This window comes from Pelophylax lessonae (assembly GCF_965119305.1).
Source record: "Pelophylax lessonae genome assembly, chromosome: 9".
Lineage (NCBI taxonomy): Eukaryota > Metazoa > Chordata > Amphibia > Anura > Ranidae > Pelophylax > Pelophylax lessonae.
In genome coordinates this window covers 88618502-88632682 of record NC_138776.1, presented here as the reverse complement: position 1 = coordinate 88632682, position 14181 = coordinate 88618502, and the positions used below count along the sequence as shown (strand labels likewise).

General features: G+C 43.1%; 1 protein-coding gene across 1 annotated transcript in view; it reads right to left on the bottom strand.

Moving 5' to 3' along the window:
- Positions 1-14181, bottom strand: part of LOC309563206 (heparan sulfate glucosamine 3-O-sulfotransferase 1-like) — a 273375-nt gene that overhangs the window by 214751 nt on the left and 44443 nt on the right. The gene's annotated exons all lie outside the window — the stretch shown is intronic.

Genomic DNA, 14181 nt, shown 5'->3' with positions numbered 1-14181 from the left:
AGAGACTGATCAACACACTGGGGGTTTATTTACTAAACCTGGAGAGTGACATACATTTCTTTGCTTTTTTCCAGTGTATTCCAAACTGTTGGATCTATACAGCCTTGACTGTGGACCATGGGTGCTCAACCTGTGGCCCTCCAGCTGTTGTTGAATAACAAATCCCATGAGGCACAGCAGGGCTGACAGTTACAGGCATGGCTTCCAAGGGCAGAGGCATAATGGGATTTGTAGTTCTGCAACATCTGGAGGGCCACAGGTTGAGCACCCATGCTGTAGATGTTGAGGAGCTCAGAATTTCATGTAGAAATGCCTTGTAGAAGAATATATTTTCTTTATTGTCTGCCAAGAGTGGCAGATAGGGTGAATGATAAAACAGTTTGTATTGGCTTATACCTGTCCTTGAGACATTTCTGAGAAGACCATACAGTAGATGCTGGCAGTGTAGGTGGTTGAGATGTGTGGACAATGTAAGAACCTGACTAAGCTTCTAAAATTTTAATCTGACCTATTTAAAAACATCTTCTGATCCTTCTGCATGTGTCGCCCTTCAGCTTATCAAAAGTTTTCTTACTATTTTTATCTCATCCATGCAGGCAAGCTATGTTCAGTTGACCATGGAGTAGAAGCAACAGACCATAATTCAAGACAGAGTCTGAATGTCAAATGTCAGAAGTTCAGCCTCTTGACTTTCAGTGATTTAAGATACACCAATACTTTCTGATTATAATGTAGAGAAATGCTATACAAAGGGCCACGAACGAAACAAACATAACAATAGAAGAATTTAAAAACTTGAGATAAAGTACTGTATAATGCAAAACTACATAGATTTTTAAATTACATTTCCTGTATTTATAATATGCAGTACCATACATACGTAAACCTACAGCAAAACATTAACCTTGTAAATTATATTGTTTGGCTGTTTTCTGTTTAACACCATTGGTTTTTGAAGCTTCCGCTCACTCATTTAATTTTTCCTTGCAGCCATGGAGTTGTATAGGAATTCATCCATCCAAGCCATCAGTAAAACTAATGGGCATATTCAACAGATAATTCAAAGAGAAATAGTATCAGCAATTTAAAACCCACGCTAAGTGAAAATAATGACCAAAAAAATATTAGATATGTGAATATATGAGGCAGCTGCTGTTCACCAAGTAAAAAACTCAGACAAACTAACTAACAAAAACACAGCGCTTACAAATTAAAATATTTGAAAAGTACACTAACACTTGAAATTCATATAATAAGGTTCAAAACTGCAAAGGTCCAATAATATTGTGCAAAAATAGTGCAAAAATAAACAATTTCGTGCAATACTTAAATAACGTGCTAATAGTGCTAAAAAGTCCAATGTATTGTGCAATATAATGGAAAAGGTGCTGGTGATACTGCAGATAAATGCTGAAGTGCTCCAAAGTAATAATCGGTGCCAGGTGCCTCGATCGCCTTCTGGGACCCTACTCACCAGAACTGATGGACCCCTTTGGGGTCAAAAGAACCTTGTCACCAAAAATAAATTTCCTCCAGGTTGTGACCCTTTATGAGTAGTTACTCTGGGCAAACGAAGCAATGAATCCTCTCAATGATGTCAGTTACAGCACTCTGTGATTGCGGCCCCTTACATATAATGGCCCAGGGCAGCTCCAAAAAAAATAGATGATCCACATAGTGAAGCCCATTTAAAATGAATATTTATTCCCACATAAAATATTACTTACAATATATTGAAAAAACTCAGGTGTAAATAGTAACAATGCCGCTGGAATCACAGGTTAGTTCCGGAAACATCGCATCAGCGTGTGTTCCACGGAAACCAGGAAGTGACGTCGGGCTCTGCTGAACCGGAAGTACATTGACGCGTTTCACCCTCCCACTTGGGCGTTATCAAAGACTAGTAACTACTCATAAAGGGTCACAACATGGAGCCAGCCTGGAGGAAATTTATTTTTGGTGACAAGCTTCTTTTGACCCCAAAGGGGTCCATTAGTTCTGATGAGTAGGGTCCCAGAAGGGGATCGAGACACCTGGGACCGATTATTATTTTGGAGCACTTCAGAGCTTATCTGCAGTATCACCAGCACCTTTTCCATTATATTGCACAATACATTGGACTTTTTAGCACTATTAGCTCGTTATTTAAGTATTGCACGGAATTGTTTATTTTTGCAATATTTTTGCACAATATTATTGGACCTTTGCAGTTTTGCACCTTATTATATGAATTTCAAGTATTAGTGTACTTTTCCAATATTTTAATTTGCAAGCGCTGTGTTTTTGTTAGTTAGTTCAAAGAGAAAAGTGCAGCAATTGAATAATGCCAGCTGTCAATTTAACTACACCAAAACTGTCAATTTAGCTACACCAAAACAAGATGGATTCCACTATAGGTTTTGCCCCTTTCACTGTTTTACCAATGATGCCATTCTAGGTCTTATACTTTCGTTTCCCAATTTCATACAAAACAATCCTAAAGTATAAAAACACAATGTATAAAAATCCTCTATATGCTTTTCCAGACAATCAAAATCCCTGATGCTACACAGGAAGCATACTGGCTCAATCCTGGGGTTGTACTCCTGGAGGGCAGGTCTCCATGGCAGCCACCACGTCTGTCCCACTTGTGATAAAAAAAGGACTGCAAACAAGAAAACACAAGGACGCCTCTAAGAGTATCAATAAACTAAAATTCATGCACCCATTTTAAATCGGGTTCACCTTGAAATATAGCTGACAAAGCACATACTGGTATGTGTAACTACAGAAGGCAGAATTTTTGAAAAAAAAAAAAATGACTGAAGCTGGTACATTTATCCTTGTATTAGGTCTTGTGGTTCATAACACATCTTCCGAGCACTTTTCAATATGGATGCTTAAATTTTAGTTTATCGATACTCTTAGAGGCTGTCTTTTCTATATCCCCCTTAGCAGTAGCTTTGTGCATAAAGTCCTAAATTTACAGACAATGTTTAACCATAGCTAGCTATAAACACTGGTTTTAAAAAGCATCCAATTCGGCAAGCATTTAAGGTAAATCTGTCACAACAGAAAACGAAGGCTGCCATTACTTCCTCCACCTCTAATACAACCTGGATGGCTTGTCTGGCTTCAATACGTCTATCTACCCAAAACAAATTGACAACAAATTAAGGTCACAATATGTTATTACTATACTTATCTTTCTGTTCAATATTTAAGGTAATACTAAAGGTTATTTTTTTTCCTTTAAATAAACAATATATTAAACTTATCTGCTCTGTACAACAAGACTGCACAGTGCAGTCCCTCGACTCCTCTTCTGGAGGTCCCCAGTAGGCGCTGCCTACTTCTCCCTGCACCAGGTGCCTCCTTAGCAAGCTGGATACCGTCAAGGCGCCCAAGCACTCCCGAACCGAGCTTTGTGCCTCCATAGACACACACAACACCGGTAAGCCAAGCCCCTGCTCCCTCCTCACAGGAGTTTGACTGACAACAACAGGTGGTTATAGTTCCTCTCAACATCCCCTGTGATACCTGGAAGTGAGAGGAGTGGTGTTGCAGCCAGGACAGCACTTGCGCGGTCAGGTAAGTGTTTAGGGAGGGAGTAGGTAGAACAGTTAAAGGGGCATTTTTGACCATAATGCAGGGAATGCATCAAGATAAAAAAAAAAATACATTTTGAATTTAGAACCACTTCAATACTGTAAATAGTGAAGACTGAGTGCGAAGCATATGCATGGTAGCCCAGCAACTAGCATTTGCCAAACAGATCATCAATAAGAACCTTAATTTTTTCCTTCAGCAAGTTTCAAATAGCGTTCTTGAAGTGAATTTCTCACCCAGTCTTAGACCTATCAGATACCTATCAATTTATATAAAAGTATAAAAGGACAAACTATACATATATATTTCGTATAAATATATATATATATATATATATATATATATATATATATATATATATATATATATATATATATATATATATATATATATATATATATATATATATTATCCATAAAGGAGGAATACGAGTGCTGAATATGTCCCTAGATAAAGGAAAAGCCTTAAACTTAAACATAAATCAAGGTGCATTATGTGAGCTGACAACATTACAATATATTTGGCAGTTTTTTATTTAAAAAAAGCTTCTTCGGCACTTATTATTTGTGGATGGCAGCATTAATTTGAATGTCTCCCTATAGGCAAAATAAGCCGTGTTGGCTGTTCTTGTATCCCCATTGGTTTTCTCTTGATTAAAGGAATCTGCTTCATTATGGAAGCACAGCAGATAATCCTTAGAGTATTACACTTCATCTTCCTTGTACGCTAATGGGAAATTCTGTAAGGGGTTCTTTTCATAAAGGCAAAAATAATTTGACCCTCACTGCAATAGACTACGTTTAACATTATACATGATAGGTTTTCTACACAATTAAGTATAGCACTTACATACAGCATAATTACAATATAATTATGTATAAATGCCATGGGGCTGATTAATAACTAGGAAGGGAAAAAACACAATATAGTTTGTCGATTTCTAGTTAATTTGCTAGTGCATTTGAGAAAAGTAGAGATGATATCAGAGCAGCGAAGAAGGAATAGGCATTCCTTCCTAGATTGCAATATGGTGTTCTGGGTTCATCTTCCAAAAGGACACCATTTGCATGGAGTCAGTATGTTCTTGGCCTTTGTTTACTTGAGTTTCCACCAAGTTCATGTGATCTTACCTAATCTGATCCTTGTGTACATATCCACAAATATGATGGACAACAAGTACACAGCTTAAGTGGAGACATAGAAACGAATAAATGATTTGTAAATCACATACATTTGTAATCAACTACACGGCTATGATATTTGAAAGTTTTCTGGGGTTGGGGGGGTAGAAACTCACCAGCTTTAAGCAAATCTTAACCCTAACTCAACTTTTCTCAACCAGGAGTCTCTAGGGTTTCCTTGAGCATTGAATAGTAAAACAAGGCATACCTTTAATTGACAGTATTGAGACAGAAAAGGATTGAGCACTTTTTCTTCCTGCACCCTGGCATTAAATCTTGAGCCTGGATTTCCCTTGTGTATATATATATATATATATATATACACACACACATATGGCTCTGATATATTTCTTTATGCCTTTCTGCTCTTTCTTTTTAAAGTTGGGCTTTGGAATTGGCAACCCCCTTCCAGCAATCTTTGTTTCAACATTACAAGTTGATCCCAGCTAGGAGGTCTTTTAACCTGTGAAAGCACTCTAACCAAACAGTCATATATATTATGTAAGCCTTTCTTTCATTTCATATACTTATGAATTGTTGGTGAATATACTTTTCTAACACACAACTTTATTGTAATCATTGTATATTACAGAAGTGGCAGAATAGTCCCCGAGGAAGAATCTGTATCACATTTCGAAACGCGTTAGGCTTCCCCCCTCTGTGGTAACAATCATGCTGTTGTCCTTTATGTTTTTTTCACAGCAACCAGCTGGGAAATGGCACTTTGTAAATCGACCACGTTCACACTTTCTCTCATTGATCTTTTTGTCTCTCATACTTACAAATGTATATGCCTTTTTGTCTAAAATGCTTGTAATTGTAGTTTAAAAAAAACAATGTCTTGAATAAAATATTTATTTTTTATAAATTTGTTTGGATTGCCTCTAAAAATCCCACATAATGAGGTTTAAAGCAATTGTGATGATGTATCAGGGATGATAGAAATCACACCTGTGACAGGAGTCACTTTGGGCATGGGGGTTGTGGACCCCAAATTCCTTTAAAGAGGTTGGGAGGCACTATGTCCAGCCTTGTGTGGCTTTCTTATGTTTAAGTCACCCTGCATCTGTTATGGATGCAGGGTGACCAGGAGGGTGGTGAACAATGAAAATATGGTTTGGACTACTACAAATGGGACCAGTGGCGGCCCGTGCATAGTGGGCGCCAGGGCGCCGCCCCCCTACCCCTAAAAAAAAAGAAAAGAAAAAAAGAAAAAAAAACAAAACAAAACAAACAAATAAAGTTGTATAAAAAAAAAAAATTGGATTCGCCGGCCTGAACCCAAGGAACTGGTGGCTAGGGGGGGTGGGGTTACGTCCCAGAAGAGGCGCCGATTGGCTGCCTTCTGGGGGGTAGGGGGGTATCCTGGGCGCAAGTCTTTGCGGTTGGACACCCCCACTTTCTGATATCCTGGCTGTGATTGGTCCAGTCTACAGCCTGGACCAATCATCATCCAGGATATCGCTGACGTCGCAATGGGGGCGGTGCCGGTGCGTGCGTCAGTCACTCACCGTCACCGCCGCTCAGAGAAAAGGAGAGGCCGCCCGCCGGTTCCCGCCGCCGAGACGAGGGAGGAGGATCCGCCGCAGAAGAGGAGGAAGAAGCTGAGCCGCGCCGCCGCCAGGTAAGTTTGAACGGAGCAGGCCGCCCGCCTGTTCCCGCCGCCGAGACGAGGGAGAAGGACCCGCCGCAGAAGAGGAAGAAGCTGAGCCGCCCCGCCGCCAGGTAAGTTTGAACGGAGCACGCACGCTGGCACTCTGCATCGATTGGGGGACAATGCTGTGGCGCTCTGCAATCATTGGGGGACAATGCTGGCACTCTGCAATCATTGGGGGACAATGCTGGCACTCTGCAATCATTGGGGGACAATGCTGGCGCTCTGCAATCATTGGGGGACAATGCTGGTGCTCTGCAATCATTGGGGGACAATGCTGGCACTCTGCAATCATTGGGGGTCAATGCTGGCACTCTGCAATCATTGGGGGACAATGCTGGCACTCTGCAATCATTGGGGGACAATGCTGTGGGCGCTCTGCAATCATTGGGGGACAATGCTGTGGCGCTCTGCAATCATTGTGGGACAATGCTGGCGCTCTGCAATCATTGGGGGACAATGCTGTGGCGCTCTGCAATCATTGGGGGACAATGCTGGCACTCTGCAATCATTGGGGGACAATGCTGTGGCGCTCTGCAATCATTGGGGGACAATGCTGTGGCGCTCTGCAATCATTGGGGGACAATGCTGTGGCGCTCTGCAATCATTGGGGGACAATGCTGTGGCGCTCTGCAATCATTGGGGGACAATGCTGTGGCGCTCTGCAATCATTGGGGGACAATGCTGTGGCGCTCTGCAATCATTGGGGGACAATGCTGTGGCGCTCTGCAATCATTGGGGGACAATGCTGTGGCGCTCTGCAATCATTGGAGGACAATGCTGTGATGCTCTGCAATCATTGGGGGACAATGCTGGCACTCTGCAATCATTGGGGGACAATGCTGTGGCGCTCTGCAATCATTGGGGGACAATGCTGTGGCGCTCTGCAATCATTGGGGTACAATGCTGTGGCGCTCTGCAATCATTGGGGGACAATGCTGTGGCGCTCTGCAATCATTGGGGGACAATGCTGTGGCGCTCTGCAATCATTGGGGTTCAATGCTGTGGTGCTCTGCAATCATTGGGGTACAATGCTGTGGCACTCTGCAATCATTGGGGGACAATGCTGTGGCGCTCTGCAATCATTGGGGGACAATGCTGGCACTCTGCAATCATTGGGGGACAATGCTGTGGCGCTCTGCAATCATTGGGGTACAATGCTGTGGCGCTCTGCAATCATTGGGGTACAATGCTGTGGCGCTTTGCAATCATTGGGGGACAATGCTGTGGCGCTCTGCAATCATTGGGGGACAATGCTGTGGCGCTCTGCAATCATTGGGGGACAATGCTGTGGCGCTCTGCAATCATTGGGGTACAATGCTGTGGCACTCTGCAGTGATTGGGGACAATGCTGTGGCTCTCTGCAGTGATTGGGGACAATGCTGTGGCGCTCTGCATTGAAAGGGGCTCGCTCGCTGAACTCTGCATTGATGGGGGCACGGAACAGTTGCATTGAAGGGGGCACGCACGCTGAACTCTGCACAGTGTTTATTGCATTGAAGGGGGCACAGCACAGTTGCATTGAAGGGGGCATGCACGCTGAACTCTGCATTGTGGGGGCACAGCACAGTGTTCATTGCATTGAAGGGGGCACAGCACAGTTGCATTGAAGGGGGCATGCACGCTGAACTCTGCATTGTTGGGGCACAGTACAGAGTTCATTGCATTGAAGGGGGCACAGTGTTTATTGCATTGAAGGGGGCACAGCACAGTGTTTATTGCATTGAAGGGGGCACAGCACAGTGTTCATTGCATTGTGGGGGCACAGCACAGTGTTCATTGCATTGAAGGGGGCACAGCACAGTGTTTATTGCATTGAAGGGGGCACAGCACAGTGTTTATTGCATTGAAGGGGGCACAGCACAGTGTTTATTGCATTGAAGGGGGCACAGCACAGTGTTTATTGCATTGAAGGGGGCATGCACGCTGAACTCTGCATTGTTGGGGCACAGCACAGTGTTCATTGCATTGAAGGGGGCATAGCACAGTGTTTATTGCATTGAAGGGGGCACAGCACAGTGTTTATTGCATTGAAGGGGGCACAGCACATTGTTCATTGCATTGAAGGGGGCACAGCACAGTTGCATTGAAGGGGGCATGCACGCTGAACTCTGCATTGTGGGGGCACAGCACAGTGTTTATTGCATTGAAGGGGGCATAGCACAGTGTTCATTGCATTGAAGGGGGCATAGCACAGTGTTCATTGCATTGAAGGGGGCACAGCACAATGTTCATTGCATTGAAGGGGGCACAGCACAGTGTTTATTGCATTGAAGGGGGCACAGCACAGTGTTTATTGCATTGAAGGGGGCACAGCACAGTGTTTATTGCATTGAAGGGGGCATGCACGCTGAACTCTGCATTTTGGGGCACAGCACAGTGTTCATTGCATTGAAGGGGGCATAGCACAGTGTTTATTGCATTGAAGGGGGCACAGCACAGTGTTTATTGCATTGAAGGGGGCACAGCACATTGTTCATTGCATTGAAGGGGGCACAGCACATTGTTCATTGCATTGAAGGGGGCACAGCACAGTTGCATTGAAGGGGGCATGCACGCTGAACTCTGCATTGTGGGGGCACAGCACAGTGTTTATTGCATTGAAGGGGGCATAGCACAGTGTTCATTGCATTGAAGGGGGCATAGCACAGTGTTCATTGCATTGAAGGTGGCACAGCACAATGTTCATTGCATTGAAGGGGGCACGCACACTGAACCCTGCATTGAAGGGGGCATGTACACTGGTCTCTGCATTGAAAGGGGGCATGTACGCTGGTCACTGCATTGAAAGGGGGCATATACCATCTCCTGTACCATGACCTGTGACATGCCTATACCATATCTGTGCCATGCCTATACCATCACCTGTGCCATGCCTGTACCATCACCTATGGCATGCCTATACCATCACCTGTGCCATGCCTGTACCATGACTTCAAAGTCACGCAATTTTTTACTGCGTTTTTTGACGCGAAGCAATACCTATTACATTTTTCTTTTTGCGCCCCCCCAAAAATTTTGAGCACCAGCCGCCACTGAATGGGACAGTCATATTCAGGAATAATGTCTCCCTTGTAATATGAAGATTTTTGTTCCCATTTGCCATGAGGTCTCTGAACAGGAAGTCAACTCCTAATATGGTCATTACAGGAAGTTCTGAGGAGACGGACTGTCTGAGGTGGCTCTCCATTCACCTATTGTCAGGTGTGCTAATGACCTCACCTGTTGTCTGCTAAGGGATGTATTGACACTCAGAGTAATGTGTATTGAGGGCTCGTTAGGGAACCATTGTTCTGTATCTGACCAATCCCTGCTGACTCATTTTCAAGCACTCATTTGCATGGCTGGAGAGGACCTTATTGGGAACTGCAGGTACTGTGCAATTGACCAATGGGAAAGCGGTTGTTGGGGGAAGGATGTTCCAAATTCTGTATAAAAGTGTGCTGTGTGCTTCCAATAAATGTTGTTGTTCCTGTGTTACCCTCAACTCGGAGCTTTGTCTCGTTCTTGGGGGGATTCACTGTATGCTGTTGGAGACTGATTGCTAGGAGTGTAAGCTGATTTATGCTTTTCCTGTTCGTCTGCTAGCAGCTATTCGTGAGGTTCCAGGTTGGAGTGCTATTTTGTATCCAGTTCGGGAGTTTGGTGTTCTGCAGTAGCTGTGCCTGTCTCTCAGAAAGGGGCATATCGCCTAAATGGATTTTAACCCCTTGTCTGCTGAAACGGTCCGTTAAAACACCCATAGCCACCAAGTCATTTTTTTCCTACCTTTCATTGACAAGCATCTTAAGTGTTCATTTGCCCCTCTGACCACCAATGTAAAAGGAGTCATCTAACCTACTGACTACCATTGTAAGGGGTCATCTAACCTACTGACCACCATTGTAAGGGGTCATCTAACCTACTGACCACCATTGTAAGGGGTCATCTAACCTACTGACCACCATTGTAAGGGGTCATCTAACCTACTGACCACCATTATAAGGGGTCATCTAACCTACTGACCACTATTGCAAGGGGGCATTTATCCTACTGAACACCATTGTACAAGTAAACTTTTTTTCTATGAATCCCAGTGTAGTGGGATACTTTTTCACTGATCACCAATGTTATGGGATATTTCTCCACTGTCTGCCAATAATTTACAACGAGCTGTAGCTATAATATTTTTTTAGCAGGGGTTCCCTGAAACCTCTAAATTCATGCAAGGGGTCCTCCATGGTAAAAGGGATGAGAAAGGCTGTCTTTAATTGTAAGATTAAGTTTGTTAATTATTGTGTACCAAACAACAGCCATGTTTTTTCCAAAATACTTTTTTAGGTTTAATTTGTGTGTGTGTGTGTGTGTGTGTGTGGGGGGGGGGGGGGGGGTTGCATCTTATGACTGCGGATTTCTTTCTGCCTCATTTCAGCCAATTCCTGTCTTCATGCACTAGCTCAAACATTGGCTGCACATTATTGTTTAGGAGAGATGTTCTGATAGAGACGACTGTGAACCTTATGACTCCATTCACATTTAGGCATTCAGGATTGCGGGCGGAATCGCTGTGATTCTGCCCGCGACCCCGACTTACTGCAAATGGCAGGATGCTCTTGCAATCCTCGTCATTTTCAATGGCACCCCAATCACAGCTCAATTTTGCTGCGATTGTTCCCCAACAAATTCACTGTAAAAATCATGCAAAACAGAATCGCGGAATGCCTGTCGCTCAAAAGAAGTTCCAGGAAGATTCCGCCCTTGATCCAGAACGTCTAGATGTGAACAAAGCCTACCTGAATAAAGTGTCAGAATGTTCACTTGTAGTCTCCAACAGGGGTGGGAGTGGCAAGGTGACAATGCAGGAGAAAAGTTAAGCTAGGTTCACACGTTTGCATTTTGCAGTGCGTTTTCAGTTTTGCAGATATACACTACAGTTCATTTAACATGATTTCCTATGGTTAACGTTCACATCTGTGGGTTTTCAACTGGTTCATTTTTTGGAAGGAGGTAAGGGACTTTTTCGCCTGCAGCAGGTTGCGTTTTTGGTTCCATAAACTTCAATGGAAATCCATCAAAAATGCAGCGCTTGCGATTTTCATGCGCTTCCACTGTGTTTTTGCTGGTTTCTCCCACATAACAAGACACCTCTAAAAATGCAAAATGCTTCAAATGCACATTAAGAATGCATGAAAACCATGTGTAAATGCATCAATCACAACCTGCATAGGTGTGAACCTACCCTAAGGAGACAGTTGTCATCCAATGACCTTCATGGCAGAATTGGTAGGTATTTAAAAAAAAAAAAAAAATATATATATATATATATATATATATATATATATATATATATATACAGTATATATATCTTGAATTTACATGATAAGCTTAAATCGTATTATAGTGGCTGAGTTTAAATCCCTTTTTAACAAAAATTCAGACATATTAAGTTCTGTATGATATTTCACTCTTGTCATTGTCCCTTGGCAGCTCTTGTGTGGCAGCTGGCAGATGTTGCACCGCTAGACTCCTGAGCACAGATGAAAGTTGTGCTGATGGTAAGCACCACCTTCTTCCTCCGCTGTGTTTTGCCTGGTGCAGAAAAATCCAACACCACTACTAATGGGAGGAGGAAATGTATGAACTGTCATTCCATCACAGAGAACAGAGGAGCAAGAGTTTACACATGTACCTGTCTCAGTTTCCTTTAATAAACTTTTTTTTTTTTAAACTTCACAAAAACTTTTCCCCCTGCGCTCATCGCCAACCTTATTTTTCCTGTCATGTGGCAACTCAATGTACAAATAAACTTTGAGAAATAAGCTAAATACACAGCTGAATTAGGTTTTATGTGAACAGTTTTATCTGACAAAGGATTTGTCATTTTATTCAGCCAGTCTTATATTGTAGTCACTCCTGCCAGGCAACTAAATTGACTTTTACTTGTAGTGGTAGCAAAGACAACGCCTGCCATTCACGGCTTAAATTTTATGCAGTTCCTGCTGAATTGGCTAAAATTTAGGCCTGGGTGGCCCTTTTGTTGAGAGAGTTGGGCTCAACAAAAGCCAAACTTAAATCGACTTTGTCAAGTAGCAAGATGGAAAGTTATTGGCCAGAAAGTTGTCAGCTGGACAGTGACACCAATCAGATGAAGTCTCTGTATGGGTATTCAGGCAGCTACGCATGTATTTGCAAATGTGTGCAACTAAACCCCTGTTTTTAACAAGTACTGTTGGACAGGTCAATTCGGTTGGTCGCAGATTGGTCGGTAAGGAGAGCTTGGAAATCTTTTTGTCTTGTTATATGCATTGCCCTTCCAATGCTCCTTGCTGCAGAGACCAGTTACAGGTGTGGACAGTAACCAGTTGTTTTTGTTATAGATTATATTGACCAGGCAACGCACTGACATCTTTGCTGCCATTGTGCTATAGGCTGGGTGTTCAGTGTGCCCCTGTGCCTTTAAGAAGGGATGGGCTCTCTTCAGGTATATCTGTCCTACACCTGTCCATTAAATGCATGTGCTTCCATTGTTGGAGACTCACAGAATTTAGAGTTAGGACCACAGATAATGGGGTGCCTTGACGGGGCTCTGTGGCTTACGCATGTATTTGCAAATGTGTGCAACTAAACCCCTGTTTTTAACGCGTACTGTTGGACAGGTCAATTCGGTTGGTCGCAGATTGGTCGGTAAGGAGAGCTTGGAAATCTTTTTGTCTTGTTAGCTACAAGTACCAGCTCTCAGAATATAATAGTCATTACAGGAAGGTGCCTTCCTCCATGCTGTTTAACAGGGATGGATGAATCTATTGGATTTCAATTTTCAAGTCTGTAGGAGGGGCTCAAAGCCCAAGGTACAAAATCAGGAAGAGACCTTATACAGTCCTTGGATGCAGTAATTATCTTATATATTGGTTAGCGATAATGAATAATGACAGATCTTGTAGCCACTGAGATAAGGCAATATGATAGTTGGTGTTTACACAGTGGGGTAGATTTACTAAAGCTGATACACTCAGAATCTGGTGCAGTTGTGCATTGTAGACAGTTAGCTTTTAGCTTCAGCTTGTTCAAATAAGCTTTGACAAGATACCTGGAAGCTGATTGGTTTCTTTACAGAACTGCACCAGATTTTGCACTCTCCAGCTTTAGTAAATAACCTCCACAGTTTCCAGGCTTGGGCCTGTATTACTGGAGGACAGCTTCTGTTGGAGAGGTGGCGGTTTGTAATGTACTGTGATGGTACTGTAAACCTGCTGGGAAGAGCCCCAGGTACTGGGTTGTTTCCTCCATGTAGCAATATTTCCAGGCATCGGGCCTGACATGGGTCTGCCATGGTCACCGGTAACATTAACAGTCCATTTAAGCTGAATGCCCAAATGTGAGATGATGAACAGTCCGGCATCTTTGTTTTGTTTTGTTTATTTTATATGGGGATGGGAGAAGGGAATGAGTGGGATACTCCTCTGACTCAACTAGGTACAAATCAGGACACTTTGTGAAAATGCGTTTCAGCGCTGACTTGACGCCGGCTGAATTCCAAACAGTGCTTACTGGCGCTTGAAATCACTGACTTGCTCATACTGTATTGAATGAAGACTGACTTCTGACACTCTGGTTAGCTCAAAATTCCTTGACACTGCTTCCTCCAGTCCTTCCTGTCTGAGGTAGCCTTTAGTAACACTGCTGCTGCTGCAACTCTCAACACTGTACACTGCACGCTGTACACTTCCACTGTACACTGAATACTTAAGGGCCCAACAACTGGCACCCCTTTACTCTTTA